At 37.1% G+C, this 16,758-nt stretch overlaps 1 long non-coding RNA gene across 1 annotated transcript in view; it reads right to left on the bottom strand.

Annotated features, from left to right (window-relative positions):
• Nucleotides 1-4,290: 4,290 nt before the first annotated feature.
• The window catches only part of LOC134370861 (uncharacterized), a 129,250-nt gene continuing 116,782 nt past the window's right edge, over nucleotides 4,291-16,758 (bottom strand). The window contains exons 2-3 of the long non-coding RNA XR_010022679.1: nucleotides 16,680-16,744; nucleotides 4,291-4,500 (exon numbers count right to left, since the gene is read on the bottom strand). This is a non-coding gene — a long non-coding RNA (uncharacterized LOC134370861). The remainder of the gene's footprint in view (nucleotides 4,501-16,679; nucleotides 16,745-16,758) is intronic.

Raw genomic sequence — 16,758 nt, 5'->3', positions numbered from 1 at the left:
CTATGAATCTTATGGAAATAATTTATAAGACAACATAATGAGTGGTGATCCTCTGGTTACAATGGGAATAGAAAGAAGGTTTGAAAGGAAAAAGTGTCCCCCACCCCCACACCCTGCCTGAGGTCAAGGAACTTTTCCAGGGCCCTGCATACAGGAAATTTAGTAATGGTACCTGAACGTCCTGAGTGAGAAGGGAAACAGCTGGCCTTTGCACGTCTGCCCTTTTGTGGAGCAATTCTTTTCTCATTGCTGTCCATCTTTCCTGACAACATGGTGTGGCTGGTGGAGAAGGAGAAAGAGACAGCCATTACTGGGTACCCAGAGGGGTGTGCCAGCCAGCAGTCAGTCAACAACCAGCATCTTTCACAAAGATGTGCTAGACAGATGGCCAGCTGAGGTGTGTGTGTGTGTTTACGTGTGAAAGAGGGAGAGAGAGGGAGAGAATATGAGAGGAACTATGCATTCTAGCTGAATATTGTAATTCCTAATTGTACAAAAACATTTGGTCAGTCTTGATATATGCAAAGTCTCATTGATTGACACAACATAGGAGTAACACATCTTAATTTTATTAGTAAATTAAAAGAGTCTAGGGAATAGAAAAATAATACGGTAAAATAGTATAAAAAAGAAAAGAAAAGAAATCAGGAAATGAGTTATAACTTTAGCATTTCTATTTACTGGTTTAATATCTGTGTTTAATTTACTTCATGTGAAAAGGAGGGCTATCTTCACCCGCCTTCCTCGGATAAAGCCCTAATGATAGATTGGTACAGTGAAATAGTTAAGGGGTATGGGTAATTCAGTAGGACCCCTGCACACAAGTCAGAGACTTCAAATCCTGTTAAACTTGTTATTTTTGAGTCTAGGGGAATAGAAGAAAGCATCCCAAGCCCACTGCTTCTTTTCCCCCCCCATTTTTTATATCAATAATTTAAAAATTGTTATATAAAGGAATGGGATATGTCAAATATATTTTTTCAGACCACAGGCTAGTTTCTTCATAAGTAATTAATTTTTGATATCTGAAACTCATAGGAGTACCAAGCCTATCTACAATATTGCCAAAATAAATATGCTGTTAGACTATCTATAACCCAAGACTACTCCATTTGAATTTGATTAACTAACTCTAATGAGGTAATGTCTGCCTGATAGAGTTTTTGTCAAGATCAAGTGGAGTAGAGCTTTTAAGGTATAAAATTTTTGTTAGGTAAAGTTTATGAGCATTGGTAAGTATTTCTTCAGTGGTTGTGGATCTTTTATTTCAGGATTATTATTTCAAACATCAGTTCTTGTTTTGTGTGGCTAGAAAGATATAGGGGTGGAATTAAATCTGAATAGATCCCATATTTCTTTGTTGACTAAATCTCTAAAATTTTTCTTTTTTGACAATTTTCCTTTCTGTTTTAGAAGTGGAGGACAGATACATAAAATTTGCTTAAAGAGTCCACATAGCTGGGTTATTGCTCATCAATATGAGGGTATTGTTATTTTCACCAGGCATAGTGGCGCTCTTCTGAGACAGTGTGGGGTGCCTAAATTACGGCTTTTTGGTGGTGGTGAGGCAGGAGTGACAGTGATGAATAGTCTTTTAAGTATTTGCTATACAGCACCGGCTTAATTTTTTCTCAGTTTGGCAACTTCAATATCTGTGGATCCTTGGGACTGGTTTTAGCCAATTAGTCTTTGGACTCCTATTGCTGTTGGGTCCTGCCTCCTCCCTGGCATGTCCAGACTGCCCCCTGCCAGCTGGCGTTTGTCCCGTCATTGTGCCTGCTTGGAGACAAACAAGGCTGGGACTCCAGTGTCTCCAGTTGCTGGCCCCACAGCCCGCTGCCATTCTTGGCCCACTTCATCTCCCTCTGCCTCTGGCACTATGGCCCATCCCCTATTCCTAAAGCTTTCTTCCCACTTTGGCTTCACTTTTATTTCTTTTGGCTCTCCCTCTTTTTCTGGGAAATCACCTCCATGACCACAGCTTCCATTTCTGGGCAATGACTCCTAACCCTAGATGCCATCCATCGGTCTCCTTGTGTGTTGGATTCTGAGACATTTGAATAAGGTCACCAAGGGAGGTGATCAAAGTGGAAGGCCTCTGTGAGGATTTTATCAGGACTTTTGGAGTCTGTGCTTGCAGTTGGGTGGGTATCTGTGTAGAAGAGATTGCTTGAGGGGAGTAGCAGAGTTTATAAGAGATGGCTGGGGCCTGCAGCAGCTTAGAAGTGTCTGAATTGTTAGCAATGATCATTACCACTGCTAATGGAGTACTAGTGGTAGCAGTGCTTATAGAAATGTAAATACCCTTTAAAGTAGTAACATTTAAAATTATTTACAAGGAATCCCTTAAAGAGGATGATCTCACCACTTTTTACGGATAAGTAAATGCCTGGATGGCAATAGGTATATGAAAAAATGCTCAACATCATTAATATCACAGAAATGCAAATTCAAACCACAGTGAGCTATCATCTCATACCTGTTAGGATGATTATTATCAGAAAGATGAAAGAAAACTAGTGTTGGTGAGGGTATGGAGAAAGGGAAACCCTTGCCTACTGTTGGTAAAAACATAAATTAGTACAGCCATTATGGAGAACAGTATGCAAGTTCTCAAAAAATTAAAAATAAAACAGCCTAAGCGTCCATTGACAGATGAATGGATAGAGAAAATGTGGCATGTACAAGTATAGATAATGGAATACTATTTAGCCTTAAGGAAGAGGGAAATCTTGTTGTTTTGTGACAACATGGATGGACCTGTAGGACATTATAGTAAGTAAAATAAACCAGGCACAGAAAGACAAACATCACATTTCACTCATACATGGAATCTAAAAAAAGTCAAACTCGGAAGCTGAGAATAGAATGGAGGTTACCAGGGGCTGGGAGGTGAGGGAGGGGATGGGTGGATTGGGTGAAGTTGGTCAAAGGATACAAAATTTCAGTTAAACAGGAGGAATAAGTGCAAGAGATCTATTGTACATGTAGTGACTACAGTTAGTGACAATGTATTATACTGGAAAATTGCTAAATGAATGTCTAGAGAGTGTGAGGAGCTGATACCCGGCAGTGCACAAGGTGGCACCCGGGGAGGAGCCAGGGAGGTTAAGGGGCAACCTTCCCACATCCCTGGCCAGTGACATCACTCGCCCTTGTGACCATGCTGCGTCCTCCTGAACTGCAGCCCCGCCTGGGTTTTCTGCGCCTCACACAGACAGCTGACGTCAGGGCCACCTTTCTGTGATGTTTCCGGGTCTCCAGTCACAGACAGACCATTGTTTCCTACAGGAAGACTAGTGATTTTCTGAACAAGGGGATATTTTCCTGATGAAACCACGCAGTCCCCTCCGACTGCATTTTCCAGTCCCCTTGATACTATTTGCAAACCTGTCAAGGAGAGAACAGATTCTGAGAGAAAATATGATCCATCCCACGTGGGCCTGCGTCCTCCCTTTTGTGAAGGGAGATGATGTGGTGCAAGCAGGCACGAGGGCTTAGTGTGGGGGCTGAGGAAGCCAGCTCTGGACAAGGGTGGTCGCTGGGGTCGGAGCAGAGAGTGCACAGGCCGCTTCTACATTTAAGTAATTAAAAATATGAATACTATTGCTTCTGTGTTTTTCACTTAATACCTTTGATGCCCAGTGCATTATCAATTGGGTATGTGTTGTAAGTCATTTTATCTAGTAGTGGTAATGAATAACGTTTAAGATATTTCTGAGGGATATCTAATAATGGTGATGGATAACATTTAAGATATTTCTAAGGGAGCAAACACATGAATCTAATGCTAAAACTATCTCCATGACTTTGAGCGAGACACCTGAATTCATAATGAGTCTAATGCTTGTGGCTATCCAGCATGGACCGGAATTCAACACCAGTCGAGTTTAGTCTATGACCTGTGTCAGTCAGTCAGGGACCAGAAGTGCCCATCCGTAAATGAGTACACGGGCAAGGTAGATGATTCAAACAGAGGTTGAATTCAGATTTGCTGAAGGCTAATGCGCATTATTCTCCAGTTGGTAGAGGCTAATCTAAGGCTTTGCTAGGTGGTGGTGGTATATGAGGCTACAAATCCTCCCATGAACTTTTTGAAGTACTATCATACTTCAAGAATTTTTTATTACTCTTGCTTCTATTATGTTGCAGTGAATTTATATTACAACTTCCTATATGAAGACTACTTGTCTATTTGGGAGGGTAAACAAGTTTTTATTGAACGAAATTTTTCATACCCAGTATTGTTTTGTGTATGGATGTTTTTGAAGAATAGCTTGTAACCATGACCATTTAATAATATATCCCATACAAAACTTACTGGAATTGAAGAATGATCTTACAATTTGATTTAGGTATAAAAAACTTTTACAGCTTGGCCATAAGAATCAAATGTTCTTTCCTTCCTCGAGACTTGTATGCAGCATCACTTTGGAAATAGCTAGGTAATCTTCCTGGGGCAAAATGAACCTTCTCAGGCTCTATGTCATCTTTGTGATCCTGCCATTAAAAAAAAGAAGAAGAAGAAGAAGAGGAAGAAGAAACACGGCAATAGAAATACATAATTTCAGCTGAAGCAAATTTTAGTTTTGGGTACTCAAGATAAAAAGAGAGACACTACAAAAACTTGGGGAAGGCGGGGGACCTCATTTTGTCTGATGTGTGCTGAGCTAGTTTGCAGGTTGTTCTGTTTTTCTAATTCTGTGGGATGGCTTAGGAATGATTCTGTCTTCAAGGTTTCAATTGCTGGGTTGGCTGTGATCTAAATCTAATACTTACACAGAAGACTGGGAGCTAATTCGCATTAATGCTGCCAGAGTAATATTTATAGATACTTGTTAAATAATTAATATGTGATAAGCAGTATTCTAATATTTTGCATGTATTGACTCACTTAATTCTCAAAACAACCTTATGTAGTAGGCACTATTTGTATTCCCATTTTACCAGTGAAGAAACCACAGAGGGGTTAAGTCAATTGCTTAAGGGTGCACTGGTGAGAAAGGTTGGGATCAGTATTCAAATGGCCAACAGCCTAACTTCAGAGCTGAAGCATTTCACCACCATGCTCAACTCCCAGGAACCATTTTGGCTCTGGGAAAGTTGATTAACCTTTATGTCCTATTCTTTTGTTTTTAAAAGGCTGTAACAGCGCTTCCTGCTTCCCTAGCTCAGAGAAGTGTTCTGAGATTAATGGCAGTGTGTGTCCATTTTAGCCTCTGTGGGTCTTTCTCTTTATGCACCAAGCCCTCTTTGAAGTCAATAAAAAGCCTGTATGTGTGCCTGTGAAGGGAAGCAGGGTCCTTGGCGGGTAAGGGGCTGTGTAGATATTGAGGGAGCATATATAAATCACTTTTATTTTCTTGAAAAATGATCTACATAAACATCAAGTAGCGTGAAATGCTTTGTATTGTGTGTTTGCAGATAACATTCTCCCATATGTGAGATTCTCATTTGGAAGTCACATGCCATGGAAAGTACCCTTAGGGAATAATTTTATGTTTCTAGTGTTTGCTCCTTAGGTAAACCACAGCTTCTCAAGGCAGGAACCAGGTCTGATTCATCTTTATTTTAAAGGTTTCCTTAGCTGTCTCTCCCCACTTCCCTCTATCACCTGCTTTGGTATTTGGTACATAGTAGGTGCTCAATAAAGCCTTGCTGAGGGAATGGAAGCTGGGAGGATTGCATTCTGTGTAGCAATTTCTCAGCTTTATTCCTACTGAGGGAGGCCATCTGGAAGGACAAGAAGTCTTTTGGGAGAATTTTGACAAGAGCAATTTAAAACAGTAACTACAAGAGAAAGAGAGTATGAAGAATTAAAGCTAGATGTTAGGACGTGTTTCTTGACTGAAGGACTGAGAAAACCCAGAAATTGTCTTCCAGAGACAGGGATGCCATCTATATTACAAATTTCAAATATTAGGGTATTTGGGAATGAATTAGACCTAGTTCTGCCTGGAAGTAGGAACGCTGAGGGAAGAAGGGGTGGCCCCCCTTCTGGGTTCAGATTTCACAGCTGGAGAAGGGAAGCATCAGGAACAACCATCCACCGTAAATGGTGGCAAAAGAGAGCATGTTGGCACACTTTTAAGATGGTCTGTGCCACAGGAAATTGTCATTTGCTAAAGTTGTTAGCTCAATTAAATTTTCTTAGACAGAGGAATCCGTCTTACGAGTTCTGCCAGTAGATCTGTGTTTCAGATGTTGACCTATCCAACATGTTCACCTATTATAAACAGTAGTCAAATTAAGCCAACTTTCTGACCGTTGTTGTTTTACATTGCTTTAACATTTATTAAGTCAAGGGATGTAAAAAAATCTATTTAGGAGCCAGTAACTATTTTCTTCCAGGAATTAAGACTTAATACCCAGGAAAATTTTATCCTTCGTGTTTATCATTACCGCAGCTAATTAATTTGGGTTTTTGTTTTCCTTATTTTCCTGAGGAGGACAAAATAATAATGGCAATTTCACTTTTAATGCCAGAGAAGATGAGGGGCTTTCATTTTCATTTTTCAATTAACTAATCAGTAAGTCAATGAATATGTTTTGTACTTTTCCTGTAAAATTCATCATGCTACAATTAAATTCAGTATTAAAAGAATAATTTAATGGTAGGGTGTGCTTCAGGAGTATGGGATAGGTCAACATCAGAAAACTTATTTCTTGAATAAAGAAAAAACCCTCATAAGTCTTCTCTCAAAGCAGAAAAGCATTTGATGAAAGTCAACATTTCGTCTTAATAAAATCCCTTAGTTATATGGGATTATAATGATACTACTAAAAATAATTTTAAAAAGTATCTGAAGACAGCAGCTAGAGGCATTTGCATAAAAAGAAGAAAAAAGGCAAAATCTACTTTTATCATTATTCAATATTGTTTGGCCGTCCTACCCAATGCAATCAGATGAGGAAAGGAAATAAGAGGTGTAAGTATTGAAGATAAAGTAGAAACATTTTAATTTACATATAGGAATCAAATAAAAGACCATTAGAATCAGTAAGAGAGCCAGAAAAGTGGGTGATTATAAATATACAAACAAAACAAAACAACAGTCTTTTTAATGGACACTGTTGTATTTTTAGCTGAAAGTTTCTGATTAAATGGAATAAGAAATTCCATTAACAATAGCAGCAAGATAAAATATTTGTAGAATAAACAATAAGAAAAGTATAAGACCTAAATTAAAAGAAATATATAAAGCCTAACTGCAAGAAATAAAAAAGGACTTGAATAAATGGAGATATAATTATAGGCATATGAATATAGATATAAAATACCATTTTTTTGAATTACAGATAGATCTACCATATGACCCAGCTATTCCACTTCCGAGTATATACCCAAGGGAATGGAAATCATCATGTTGAAGGGACACCTGTACTCCAATGTTATTGCAGAGCTATTTACAATTGACAAGAGTTGGAAACAGCATAAATGACCATCATTGGATGACTGGATAAGGAAAATGTGGTATATCTACACAGTGGAATACTACTCTGCTATAAAAAATGAAATACTACTATTCTCAGCAACATGGATGGATTTAGAAAAAATTATATTAAGTGAAATAAGCAGGCACAGAAAGAGAAATACTACATGTCCTCACTTATTTGTAGGAGCTAATAAAAATAAATAAATAAACAGGGCAGGGGGGAAGAAGACACAACCATCATAACGATTCCTTGAACTCGTTAAGACAAGTGAACAGATATGACATTAATGGGGACGAGGGGGGAGAGAGAGGGAGGAAAAGGGACATAAAAATCAACTACATTGTATATTGATAAATTAAAATAAAAAACAAAACAAACAAAACAACAACAACAACAACAAATACCATGTTTTTGGATGGAAGAATCCAATATTTTGGGGAGGTAAAAATTTAATGCAAATTCAATCAAAGTTCTAATAGGATTTTCTTGAACCCGGACAAATGTGATTATGTAATTCATTTGGAATAGTAATATACAAAAATAACCCAGAAAAAAAAATCTTAAAAGAATGATGGGAAGGATGCTCTAAAAGAGATAAAAATGTATTTTAAAGATTTGCTAATTCAAATGGTGTGATATTGGCCATAAAAAACAGAGATAAGTCAATGGGCCAGAACAGAAATCCACAGAACAGATCCAAATATTCATGAGAATTTAGTATAACACATGTAAAGTAGAAGGATGGTTTATTCAAATAAAAGGCATTATAACAACAGGCTAACATTTGGAGGGAAAGTTTAGATCCTTACCTCACATTTTACATGGAAATAAATTTTAGATAAATTACAGGTTTTGATGTGAAAAACAATACTATGAAAGGGCTGGAAGAAAATATGAATATTTTAATAATCTTCTAATAAGAGGAAACCTTCCTAATAATATAATATCAAAGGCCAAAGCCATGAGGTTTTCATAGATATAACTACATAAAAATTTAAATTTACTATAAGAAAAATCCAAGTAAGTTGTACCAGCTGGATGGTTACAGGCACACTCCTGAAGCATGATTTTACTTGATGGTGACATTTTCAGGAATTTTTCAAGCTGGTTGTTAAACAGAGCCATCATCAAAAATGAAATTATGTAAACTTTCAATTACATAAATTGTATAAAGAACTAAGGTAATAAATATACAAAACAACTTACCCCTTGCTAATTATTTTACCACATTTGGCTATTATCTATGCTCTTGAATTTATTTACATGTTATTATATTTGTATGGTGAAAATAAAATGTAATTAGATTACAGGGAGCAGGAAACTGGAACCAGTGACTAATGCCACCAGCACCTTCTATACCTCATCCTGTCTGCTTCTTTCTGTATATCAATCAGTCTTTCTTATTGGAGACCAGTTTCTTTACATGGTTGGAACATGGTGGCTAGCAACTATCAGACTCCCCTTTCTTTTTTTTTCTTTCATTTAAAAGAAAATTTTATTGGTTCTGCATATTCATGGGGTATGAAGCTGACCATCACAACTTAAGATGAGATGGCCAGATCAATACTATCAGCATGCCCATTACCACTAATTGCAATTATTCCCCATGCCCCTACCCAATTAATCCCTATCACTCTCCCCCTCCCCCCCCCACAACCTTAGATACGCTCTCTCCTTCTTCAAGTCCAACACACCACTGTGGCCTTTCTTTCCTTCTTTCCTTCTTTCTCTCTTAGCTCCCACTTACAAATGAGGATGTGGTATTTTTCCCTCTGTGCAGGCTTATTTCACTCAACATAATTTTCTCCAAGCTCATCCATGTTGTGTGAATGGCAGAATTTCATTCTTTTTCATGGCAGAGTAGTATTCCATGGTGAATATGTACACCACGTTTTCATAATCCAGTCATCTGTCAATGGACATTTGTGTTGGTTCCATATCTTGGCGATTGTAAATGTAGCTGTGATGAACATGGGAGTGCAGGTATCCCTTTGACAAGATGATTTCCATTCCTTTGGGTATGTACCCAGAAGTGGGATTGCTGGATCTATCTGTATGGTAGTTCTATCTGTAGTTTGAAAAACTTCCATACAGTTTTCCATAATGGTTGTACTAATCTTCAGTCCCACCAACAGTGTAGGAGTGTTCCCTTCTCTCCATATCTTTGTCAGCATTTGTTATTCTCCGTCTTTTTGATTATAGCCAGTCTAACTGGGGTGAGGTGATATCTCAGTGTGGTTTTGACTTGCATTTCCCTGATTCTTAGTGATGTTGAGGATTTTTTTAAGTGCCTGATGGCCATTTGTATGTCTTTGTTAGAAAAATGACTGTTCAGCTCTTTTGCCCATTTTTTAATTGGGTTATTTGTTTTTTTTACTGTATAATTGCTTGAGTTCCTTGTATATTCTGGATATGAATCTATTTTTCTATTTAGTCTCCTAAATACCTATCATAGACTTAAACCTAGTGAACATTTATTGAGTACTTACTACATGCTTTAATGTAATACCTGCTCTCTGCAAAATAACAAGTAACCTCTTCCCTCGGAGCCCACGTCTCCTGGGGGACTTGATGTGTATTATACTAGATCTGTCTCAGGGCTGAGATCTGCTGTTGGCCACGACGAGGAGTTAGAGAAACAGCCTTCTTACTTTAGGTTCCTCACGGATCTGAGGGTCTGATGAGTTCTCAAATCGCTCCCCTGTCCCCAGTGAAGAGTCATGAATCTAGCCATGAAATTAAGTCCTGGTGCATGGACCTAAATGAAGCCTATGGTGCCTAAAGAAAAGTAGACGGTGGGCCTGAAAGGAAATTAATGTACTTGTGCTGTCTTTCTAGCTTCGTACTGTGCTGATTCTATATCCTATGATGTTCAACAGAAGGACTATTATTGCTTTCTTCTGTCTTTACTTACGCTGTGTTTACAAATAAAAGTCTATATACAAGGAAACATTTTAGGGATGTTTCTTAACATTGACAAAGTGACCATTCTATTCAGTTTATGGACAAATGTTTACAGGACTAAGTTAAGGCCAGCAGTTGGGAATTATGGAAATCCAAGAGCATCTTGAATAATGGTATTTATTATGCTTCATCTGCGTATGTTGGTTTTGGGAAGAAATGGCCTAAATGCATCTGCTGACTGAAGCATTTTACAGAACTATAGAAAGAGTTAAAGGAACGTGTGTGCATGGCAGAGGACGGGGAGTGTGGGGAGTACTCAGGTGGAGAAATTCTAATTTTATGGACATAATGAAAGTTTTAGGGGCCTGGCAATTTTGGAAAGCCCATGCTAGGCTGATCCACTCAAAACCAGCTTTCATGAGACTCTGTAGCAAGGCAGTATTTGGGCCTCTTACTCTGACTTTGAACACAGAGACTGCTCCAGGCCAGAGATGTCAGTGTATATAGTTAACTGTTATGGATCTTACAATAAAAATTTGTTGAAGGTCATTAAACACTCATCTCTCTATGTTTATTACTTTAGTCTTTTATTTGTTGGTAGACATGGATCGTTTGATGTCAATTACCACCGCACTTGGCATTTTATGCAGTAAAGGTCCTTATGGTTCTTGATGGGTAAATAAACAAGCTAATGAAAAGCTTCAATGACAGTGGTTCTTGTATTTCTGCTCACTTAACAGCCAGAGGAGAAGGGCCTCTCTGCAGTTGTGTCTTGTGTGAGTGATGCTTTGGGTGATTTTTGAGTGATGAATTCATAGCCCTCACCTGCTCCCCTCTGTACCCCACATACATTCCTCCTCAGATGCTGAAATGACTGTGGCAACTCTAGGTGAATTGCAACTGGTCATTTTCTTCATTTATCCTCTTGTTCAGAGTAACAACTTTTTTTTAACTCATTTTAGGGTTCAGGTTGGGGCATTTTTTCTCTCTCTCTCTCTCTTTCAAGTCAGAGTGAGCCTCCTTCAGTCAAGCCCATTTGAAAATATTTTTGTTTAGCTTATTCCTAACTACACACATGATGAGATGATTTCTCATCTTTCCACAATAGTCAGTAAGCCTAAAATAATATATTAGTTATTCTCTTGAATTGTATATTTTGTGCCTGTCAGTGCTAAATATTCTGCCTGCGAGATCTGATACTCTCATAACAACCGTAACGTAGGTACTAATGTAATCCCATTTTACAGATGAGGAAACCAAGGTAATGACATACTTAAGGTCACACAACTGATAAGAAGCAGAAGTAGGATTCCAACTCAAATTGATCAGACTTGTCATATATACTCTTGACCACTTTTCTGAACATCTCAAGCTTTGTTACTTGCATTCTTGATGTGTAAATTGCTCTGAAAACAATATTAAAATGTATATAATACTCAGATAATTTTCAAATTATAATAAAATGTGCTTAACTCTAAGATGATGCTACTATAATTTATTCTTGATTTAATGTTTTATAAGATTCTGCTGAATCTCACTCCACTTTTAGATCATCATTATGAAACATCAATTATCCTTTCCCATGGATATAAAAGGATGCTAGATAATGGAAATTTTTGTTTGAAAAAAATCCAGACAAGCCCTAGCAAACATTGTATATAAAAAAAGAGATGTTTTTGTTTTTGTTTTAATTCAATACTGTGAAGCTGAAGAGAAAAAGGATGGGTTTTCCCTGAATTCCAGTTCAATAACTTTAAAAGAAAAAGCAATGAGCTTAATGTGAAGGAATATATAGCCTGTTTACATGAAAACAATTGCTCATTTTCTCTCTGTCTCTCTTGTTTTTGATCTCTATTTTATAGTGATATTTGTTCTTTGTATACTTGTCACGTAATAGTCATGGCATGGTATGGTGAATCATTAACATTTGTTTTAGAAAGAAAAATAGACCAGGATTCAATTTTTAAAATGTATTCATTAGATTTGTTAAATACCCACTAGCTAAAAGCTAACAATAATCTATGCTCTCAAATATGTAGATCCTATTGAAATTACATCTAATAATCAAACCAAACTTTCTCTTAAAAGGAAAAATGCTTCTGACTAAAGAAACCCTTTATCCGAGCCTGTGATAATGCCTGGGAATTTGAGGCTTTTACCCAGGAACACTCAAATATATGTTTTGTGATTTCCTCTTGAAAATTAATTGCAGCTTCAAGAAAGCAAAACAGTGAGCCAAACCATGCATGTGTCTTTGTCTGCAGACCTGGAACATCTCCCCTCCGTAGCCATAGCTCTTTCTTCTGTCATTGTGTTCTTATTTCCCTTCTCTTTAGCACTCACATTACTTAGAGTAGATTGAACTCAGAGAGTTTATAAGGTGCTGACTAACGTTATTGGCTTTTATTTACAGACATGTTTGGCATGTTTATTGGAACTGGCCATTTCATAAAAAATATTTCTTCTATAAGTATGAAATGTTATTTGTCAACAGGTGATGAATTAATCATCGTATTTAAATTCATTTTGTGCATTTAGGCATATTAACATATCTAATGCATTGCTATTTGAAGTATGTAAATTTTTAAGTACAGTGTTAATTACCCAACATAATTCTTTTAACCTTTTTATGTACATAAAAAGCTCACATTCATATTAGATAATTCTTTTCTTTCCCAAAATAGGAAGTGAGGACCTAATACAGCATATGCTATACAATTCTTTCCACTATAGTACAAAATTGACTGAAGCCAAAGATTTTTATCAATGCTGTATAGCTGATCATATAAAAGCTAAATGGTCATTTGAAATCATTCCAACACTTGGCCAAGGAAATTATTTAAAATGTCAGTTGTTGTATAACAAGATGTGCATCTGTGTCTTCATCTGAAATCTATCACTTATTTTTATTACTCCCTGGACAAGTCACCTTTTATATCTAAATTTTTTGTTTTGTAAAATAACCATAATACCTTCATACTGTAATTGTATAAGAATAACAAGGGATACTATTTGTTATCTTTTTGTTGTTGTTGTTGTTGTTGTTTTATTTTTATTTATTTTTTTAAATTTTATTTTGTCGATATACATTGTGGCTGATTATTGCTCCCCATCACCAAAACCTCCCTCCCTCCTCCCTCTCCTCCCTCCCCCACAACAATGTCCTTTCTGTTTGCTTGTTGTATCAACTTCAAGTAATTGTGGTTGTTATATCTTCTTCCCCCCCCCCGGTTTTGTGTGTGTGTGTGTGTGTGTGTGTGTGTGTGTGTGTGAATTTATATATTAATTTTTAGCTCCCACCAATAAGTGAGAACATGTGGTATTTCTCTTTCTGTGCCTGACTTGTTTCACTTAATATAAGTCTCTCAAGGTCCATCCATGTTGTTGCAAATGGCAGTATTTCATTCGTTTTTATAGCTGAGTAGTATTCCATTGTGTAGATGTACCACATTTTCCGTATCCACTCATCTGATGATGGGCATTTGGGCTGGTTACTATTTGTTATCTTAACGAGTAAATGAATAACAACAAATTCCAACCAAAATATATGTTTTTGCAGCACAAGGCATCTCCAGTAGTGATTTCTACTTAAATTAACATTCCTGGGAAATACCACTACCACTTGTTCAACTTATAGAAAACCAGACCTATATTCAGGAGATTCGGGTTCCAGTTCAGACTCACCACCTAAGAGTTACATGACCTTGGCAAGTCACTTGATTATTTAAGGTTGATTTTCCTCTTCTGGAAGAGATTGTGTATATGGACCAAATCCTACTCCCCACCAGTTGCAAAAGGGTTTTATATATTGCAAAGGATATTTAAATGGAAGGTGTTAATCCGATTTATCTAAATATGTCATCCTTTAGGAAACTTTGGATAAACTGACTTTAATTCTTTAAATAGCAGGGGCCAGCTTCTTTGACCTTTTTCTTTCTGTCATGAAGATCTTATTGAGACAAATATTGTTAGAAACATTTTAAGAAAAGAAAAACCAGGTTCTAGGTGAATGCCTCTTTGTTTAACTAGACAAAATTCAAGTGCAACAAAAGAATTTGGAAAGGATCTTGGAGTTGTAATAAATTTTGAACTGTATTGTGCCTAAAAGGACTAACTTTGGTCCTTAATTTTTCATAAAAACTGGAGGACCTAGTAAACCAATGCCTCATAGGTTCAGAATGTTCAGTTCTGATTAGTGAGACTCAAACAGTAAGAGGTAAGAAAATAGAGAATCTCTAGATGGGTTGGTGGTTAAGAGTATGGATTTTAGAGTCAGTGAGAGCTGCGTTTGAATTCCTGCTTTGCAGTGTATTAATGGTATGTCCTTGGGTAAATTATTTAAAGGCTCTAAGCCTCAGGTTGCTCAGTTGTAAAATGTCCCAGCATATAGACACATCAGAAGGGTTATTTGAGATAATGTTAGCTAAGTGCTGAGCAAAATCGTGGCATATGGAAGTGCTCACCCTGTATATAGTAACTGTTTTTATAGTCCTTATTAAGGGTCCACTGATGTAAGAGTCTGTACTTGGCATTTTACAAAGCAGGGTCAAGATATAGCACAGTGGAAGCTCCCACCAGTGAGCAGTCCAAGAGCTTGTGATTCTCCTTGGGAATAAGCCCACAGAACAGAGACTACTATTAGTTAAGTCAAATCCAAATGACATGTGTGTACACAAGGCTCCCTGTTTGTAGTGAATTCCATTTATCACAATTTATTTTTCAAACACTGAACTGTCCGGGTTACTAAAGCATTTAAGAGATCTTTAACAGTGTAGAGTCCCTGCTTTTCATTAAGATGTTCTACTGGAAAGTGAATTTTAGGATGGATTGTCATAAACACAAAGATTAAACAATTATAAATATTCATTCAAATAATCTTTGAGTTCCAACTCCTAGAAAATGGGCATGAATAAGTCATTCACACTTTACATAGGTCATTTTTAGTCACCAAAGAAGCTATTTTGCTAACTATTATTAACCTCTTTTTACAGATGAGGAAACTGAGGTCCAGAGTGTTGAAGTAACTTACCCAAGTTCAAATACATAAAAAGTAGAGGAACCAGAATTTGAATCCAATAGTGTCTGCATAAAACATTCTCATTCCTTCTACCAGATAGTCCCCACAGCTAAATAATTCACCCAAGCTTAGCTTATGTGGAAAATATGTCACGCTTTGTATTAGTCCGTTCCTGTTGCTTATAACAAAATATCTGGAACTTGGTAATCTGTAAGATAATGAAATTTATTGCTTACAGTTTCAGAGTCTGGGAAGTCGAAAGTCCAGGGAACACATCTAGTGAGAACTTTCTTTGGTGGTGACTTCAGTGGTGCAGTGTGTCACATTGTAAAATGGCAGAGCAGAGAGAGACTAACCTCCTCATTCACTCTCTTTTTAAAGCCACAAGAACCACTCCCTTTATTCCAGGAATGGATCAATCCTTTCATGAAGGTGCAGTCCTCACAATCCAGTCACCTCTCTAAGGACCCACCTTTCTACTACCAAAATAGGATTTCCCACCCTCTTAACACTGTCACAGTAGGGACCAAGCCTCCAACACTTTAAACTTTAGGGGGACACAGTTCAATCTATAATACTCTCCTTTGCTTTGGCATTAGTGGGTGGAATAAATAGGCTGTTGATATGGCAATTAGCCTCAGTACAGAGAAACACATTGTATGTCAATTTTGCATTCCAGGAAGATCCAACTTATAGCCAAAGAACATATAAAAGGCAGTTCTTTCCTTAAGAACAAATAAAGTGGAAGGTCTAGATTCATTCCCCCAACACTATCACCCACCACTTATAATCTGTTAGCACTGCCCTATAACATATAAAATAACACTTAAAAAGTATGACATGAATAATAAAGAAATAAACTTATTCTTATTTTTTAAAATGTCAACTCTGGGATAGATGGATGAATTTTGCACCAAAGGGAATGACCATGTAAACCTCTCTTATAAATGAAGTGAATTAAGCAGAAAGAGAGAGTATAAAGTCTTTTCTACCTCCACACCCATCTTCGTCAACTCCACATCTGAATCCAGGAGGTGACAGACAGGGGAGCCTTTCTCCTTTTTATCTTTCTTCAAAACAAGAAGGAGGAATAAAGTGTCCACTGAAGACACTTTATGTACTTTAGTATAGAGAATCACACAATAACACTCTGTTGCTGCCAACCATCGTTTTACTGCATGACATACTGTTCACATAGATGTCAAATTTCATGACTTAAAGCAAAATGTATCCCGTATAAATGAACTATTTAAATGTGAACTATGTAATGTAAACTCTACTTGTTTCTTTTAACATTTTCTGGTGTTACCACCTCTCTTACCTCTTCCTACTGCTTTCCAATGTCTCTTCTCAGCTCTGCTGCAGCAGCAACAATAACAACAGCAACTAATAAAAATAGT

This window comes from Cynocephalus volans, chromosome 1 (genome assembly GCF_027409185.1).
Source record: "Cynocephalus volans isolate mCynVol1 chromosome 1, mCynVol1.pri, whole genome shotgun sequence".
NCBI lineage: Eukaryota > Metazoa > Chordata > Mammalia > Dermoptera > Cynocephalidae > Cynocephalus > Cynocephalus volans.
The sequence above is the reverse complement of the archived record's forward strand: the minus strand, read 5'-3'. Positions and strand labels throughout refer to the sequence as shown.